This window comes from Gossypium arboreum, chromosome 1 (genome assembly GCF_025698485.1).
Source record: "Gossypium arboreum isolate Shixiya-1 chromosome 1, ASM2569848v2, whole genome shotgun sequence".
In the NCBI taxonomy this organism is placed as follows: Eukaryota; Viridiplantae; Streptophyta; class Magnoliopsida; order Malvales; family Malvaceae; genus Gossypium; species Gossypium arboreum.
Window position 1 is genome coordinate 25,278,546 of NC_069070.1, and position 5,774 is coordinate 25,284,319.

The following is a 5,774-nucleotide window of genomic DNA, read 5'->3' on the forward strand; positions in this document are numbered from 1 at the left end:
ATGTCGATATCGCTCCCTATTTCCCAAACACGCAGAAAAAGCCAATTTTTAGGGTTTCTAAACATTCTAAAGCCTATAAAAACATACTAGAATAGGACCTAAAGGGACAGACAGAGTTGTAAATAGAAATTACTCGAAGAATGGCAACAGGTTCAACTCAGAAGCAGGATCTCCTTCAAGACTAAAGATCTCCCTTCAATTTCTCTCCAAGTTTTTGGGTTTCTTTATGTTTTGTAGTTTTCCTATTTTTGAGATGTTTTTCCCCAAAATTATGAACTAAATTCCCTTTATACCTAGGGAAGATGAAACCTGTGACAGATCTTATTATTTAATTTATTATTGCCTTAATATTTTCAGGATGTTAATTCAAGTTTGATGTGTTTTTTCAGTGGAGAAAAAGTCCCTGTTTAAGAGTAGATCTAGCATAATTAAGCAAGTTGATTGCAATCCTAGAAATAGGACAATATAAATCTACCGGATTAGAGTCAAATCCAACAAGGGAATCCATAAATAGAGTTAATGCGACAATAGGGGTTTTAATTAGAAAGAGATTTCAATTAATCAACCTAGAGTCAGTTGTTCTTAGTCTCGAAAGAGATATTAACATAATTTAGGAATTTCTATAGATCAAGACAAGTGAATAAATTGTTTGATTCAGAGTCTATAACACTCAAAACCCGATCTAGATGATATGGCTGAAATTTGGCGTGTCACATTGAAGTGTTTTTCGAAAACCATGTTCCCATTGAAAACCCTTCTTGCTATTTAGAACCTCTAGCCATTTTAAAACTTTGTGGAAACCTCAGTTTTTGTTGGTTTATTAAAATTCATTCTCTTGTAAAACATTATTACCTTTAAAACTTTATTTACTGTGGAAACTTAGTTTAATGTTTTGCGAAAATGTGATATTTTGAAAAATAGTTATTGTTTTGGAAAAGAAAACCATGTTCTACTCCAACACTTATAAAACAGTATATAAAATTCCAAGTTTAGAACTAGAAATTAAAAGAGTCCTTGTTACAACCCAGATCAAATATAAGTACTTGTAAATAGATAACTTAAAAGAAAATTAGAAACAATAGCAATTGTGTGGCCACCTCCGAGTACCTCGCAGCACCAGCCCTCCTAATGTTGGGGATTACCTGCATAGTTAATAAATGGGGTGAGTTTATGAAAACTCAGTATGTAATCCCCTCCTAAACTTAAACAGTTAGTAAACAGATAGAATTCAGAATCAGTCTGGGCCAGAGCCCATTACAGTAACAGAACAATGTGTGTGGGCCAAAGCCCAGTAAAATTTCACTTGGGTCTCAGCCCCTCATCAGAATCAATTGGGCCTAGCCCATTCTCAAAATCAATAACAGTTGGGCCTAGCCCATTAACAAAATTAGGTGGGCCTAAGCCCAGTACAGAATCAGTATCAAATGTAGATATACAGACAGATCCCTGGCCCAATTAAACCAACACACCAAGCTTAGCACCGGTTGCAGCACTAAGTCAACAGGATGGCTCAACGCCATAGATAGGATGGGTAAAGGTTGTAAATATCACAACAATGCTGCCAGTTAACAGAACAGCTATAAGCCATAAGTATCACAGAAAGGCTAAAAGCCTTATCCAGGATGGCTATAGGCCGTACACTTCCTCCGTCCATAATAACCCAACCCCATGCAATATGCCATGCCATAAATATTACGTGCATGCAAAGTCATACTCAGCACAATCATATATGTAAATCATAGGCACATCAGTCATACGAAACATAAGGGCATAATCATCATTCTACCATACAGGGATATTACGGTCATTTTACACTACGAGGGTATTTCAGTGATTTTACAAATTGGGGTCTTAACGACCCAATAGAAGGTCCACTGTCACCTCAAGCGACTTAAGTAACCTAAATAGACATAACAGTGCAAATGGGCCTAAGGCCCATTACTCAGCCTAAGTGGGGCCACACCCTTGTGTGGCCCATTTAGCCTAAATTTACATACAGCTATGTGACCTACATAGCCCAATCCAATAATTATCACAAGTTACAGATTCAATCCGTGTGGGGCCCACAAGCCCATTGGTCCCACACGGCCCATCTAGGCCTAACGTGGCCCAGAGCTACCTAAGTCTTGTGCGCGACATGGCAAGTCTATCTACATCCCACTTAACATTGAAGTTTACACAAGCTGGCCAACGGGCCCATCAGGCCCATCGAGGCCCAGAATAGCCCCAGCACACGAGAATGCTCGTGGCGGCCTCTACAGTCTAGTGCCCATGATTTGTGGGCTCGGTTTGCCCCTCGTGCGTTCGACTCTTGAAGCCCCGAATGCCGAGGTTTTGGCTGTTTGGCTTTTGCCAACTTCCAACAATGAAGGGCATCACTTTTTCCCTTACCAACTCATCTGGTTCGCTATATTTAAAGCCAGTTTCTCACCAATTCCCATGTTAGCTTCCCGATGTGGGATTACTTTCAACCATTAGGAAAATTCCTTATTTTTATATGACCACTTCAACCACAGAGTTCCAGTCCAACTCCACCTCCTACACAGCTCAAACAACAAAATAAATACCCCATTGTGCATCCCAAGACTTGAACCTTAGACCTCATAGTTACACAACACGCCACCTTGCCACTACACCACAAGGCTCTTTGTGTCACAATTTTAGCCTCAATTAGTTATAAGGTCTATAGGCCAAAGTCTAGGTTCCTTTAAAACAAGAACCAAAATAAATTGCAAGAACCAAAACTTGAACCCAGGCTCCCTTGCAACCTTAATGATGCCACAACCACTAGACCACAAGCTTCTTTGTGACATTTATTTACCACAGTAATTTAAAAGGCCTTCATCCAAGCACCCAGGGTTTTATTCACATAAAACCAAAACTTTTGCTAAAGCCCATGTTTGAACCCAAGATTTCTCCAACACTTCTTAGAGCCATTAACCACAAAAGCAGACATTTAATTGTGTCATTTCCTTGCACAATTAAATGCTTATATACAACCTCCTTACGGACCTATAGTCAAGGCCCAATACTTCTAGGCCCAAATTCAGGGAGTTACAGCGTCAGAATAATAAGTGAAGTCTAGGTGGATTCTTTCTTGGGTATTGTCTTTATCATTTTATTCGATTATTTCCTTCACTTTCTGTTGTGTTCATTATTTAATTAGTTTAGTTAATTTTAGATTAAAACAAATCCCTTTTATTTTAGGTTAAATAATAGAAATATAGTTAATACTAGTACTTTAGTCCTTGTGGATACGATATTCTAGACTCACCATAGCTATACTACCATTCGATAGGTGCGCTTTCCTTTTTCGTGATCATAGTCTAGTTTAGTGAATCATAAAACGATCATCAAGTTTTTGGCTCCATTGCCGGGGACTAAGATATTAGGAACGCTTGATTTTTTATTAATTTAGCCATTTTTTTATAACATTTTATTTTAAATTTGAATTTTTGTTTCCTAAACTTTCTTTTGTTTGCTCCTGGCAGGTTCTTGTTATGACTAGAAGAAACCCGTCAGAACCATTACTTTTTGACAGTGAAATTGAAAGCACAGCTCACAGAAATCATAGAGAACTAAAGTGGAGTCTACAGTATATAGAGGAAGAGAACAAGGACGATACCAATATTACCTAGGAGATGGCTGAAAATCGAAATAATCCGCTAACTCTTGTGGTTGCCATAAATCCTGTAAATCAAAATCCTGCTCCTCGCTCATTTGGCTAACTTTCTAGGGTACTATGATACTTTGAAAATTAATGGCATTTCGAGTGATGCCATTCACCTTCGGTTATTTCCCTTCTCACTAAGGAATAAAGCTAAACAGTGGTTGAACTCTCTACCACGAGGGTCCATCACTGCATTGGAGCAAATGACTGAAAAGTTTCTGTTGAAATACGTTCTATTGGCCAAGACGGCAAAGTTGAGGAATGATATCTCTTTCTTTGTGCAAATGGACTTAGAGACCCTATATGATGCATGGGAGAGGTATAAGGATTTATTAAGAAGGTGCCCTCACCATGGGTTACCCTTATGGTTGCAGGTTCAGACTTTCTACAATGGTTTGAACCCCTCAACTAGACAACTGATCAATGTAGCCACCGGCGGTACCCTAAATAAAAAAACGCCTGAGGAGGCTTATGAGTTTATTAAAGAGATGAGGACAAAGCTGACAAAAGCCGTTGGTGTTTTCAACCTCGACACGGTCACCATGTTATCAAACCAGGTAGAGCTCTTAAAAAAATGACTGATGGTTTATGTGTTTCTACATAGGTACATTTGGTGATGCAATGTGACACAAGTGAAGGAGGAACGAATAATCCAGAATCCTTAGCCTACGACCCTAGCACTACAAATGAACAAGTTAACTATATGGCTAACAATTCTAGACATCAGAATAACCCCTATAGTAATACTTACAATGCAAGTTAGAGGAACCATCCCAACTTCTCTTGGGGTGGTCAAGGCAATCAAAGACCACAGCCCCCTCTAGGCTTTCAACCACTTTACCAGCAGGAAAAGAAGTCGAACCTTGAGGATATGCTAACGAAATTCATCTCGGTGTCAGAAACACATTTCCAAAACACTGAAACAACGCTTAAAAATCAGTAAGCATCGATTCAAGGGCTCGAGAATCAAATAGGTCAGGTTGCTAAGCTGATCTCAGAAAGACCATAAGTTAGCTTGCTTAGCAACACTGAGACTAACCCAAGAGTGCAGCTCCATGCTATTACTGTTCGATATGAAGAAGGGTTAGTTGAGTCCAAACTAGACCCAAGGCAAGAAAGCATGGTAAGTAAAGATAAGGTGGATGAAAACCAGAGTAAACAAAAACTGGTGAATACAGAATATAAACCTCCTGTGCCATACCTAATGCAATAAAGAAAGACCTCACAGATGAACAATTCGGTAAATTTCTTAACCTTTTAAAAAAATTACATATTAACTTAGCATTTATTAAAGCTCTTTCCCAGATGCCCAACTCAGTTAAATTTTTAAAGAAGCTTTTAGCAAACAAATGAAAGCTAGATAATTTGTCGCACATAGAGTTGAATGCAATTTGCTCAGCCATTTTGTAGAATAAACTACCTAGTAAATTAAAAGATCCAGGGAGTTTTACTATTCCTTGTTTAATTGGTAGTTTAAATGTTGATAATGGTTTAGCTGATTTAGGGGCAAGTATAAATGTCATGTCTTATAAAATGTTTAAGCAACTAGGTCTTGGAAAACCCAAACAAACTAGGATAGGTATTCAACTAGTAAAACTATTAGATTTCTTAGGGGTACCATTGAAGATGTACAAGTAAAAATTGATAAATTCATATTCCCAGTAGACTTTGTTGTTTTAGAAATGGAAGAGGACTGTGACTTCCTTTAATCTTAGGACGACCCTTTTTAGTGACTGCCAGGTCTATTACTAATGTTGGTATGGTGAACTCACACTTCGTGCAGGTGATGAAACAATTACTCTTTAGACTCATGATTCGATTGAGATATCAAGGAATGAAGATGATTTTGTAAATCCGGTTAATGAATCTAATCATGTGGTTCAACCCTCTTTGCAGGAAACACTTTCGAGAAACACAAATGAGCCACGTTCTAGTTCATGTGACAACATTGGAACATCTCATGAAGAAAGAATGATGAACTGGATGAATGTCGGACCTATAACAAAGAAAAGCCAAAAATACGCGTTGAAGAAACAAAGAGACCTACTGATGAACTTATGAATGGGATGAATCAATTTAAGGTTGGGGATCAGGTACTGTTGGA

At 38.2% G+C, this 5,774-nt stretch overlaps 1 non-coding gene across 1 annotated transcript; it reads right to left on the reverse strand.

Annotated features, from left to right (window-relative positions):
* Positions 1–3,921: 3,921 nt before the first annotated feature.
* On the reverse strand, positions 3,922–4,028 carry LOC128281533 (small nucleolar RNA R71). The gene has a single exon (XR_008271759.1). It is a non-coding gene; the product is annotated as a small nucleolar RNA R71 (small nucleolar RNA).
* Between the last annotated feature and the right edge of the window lie 1,746 nt (positions 4,029–5,774).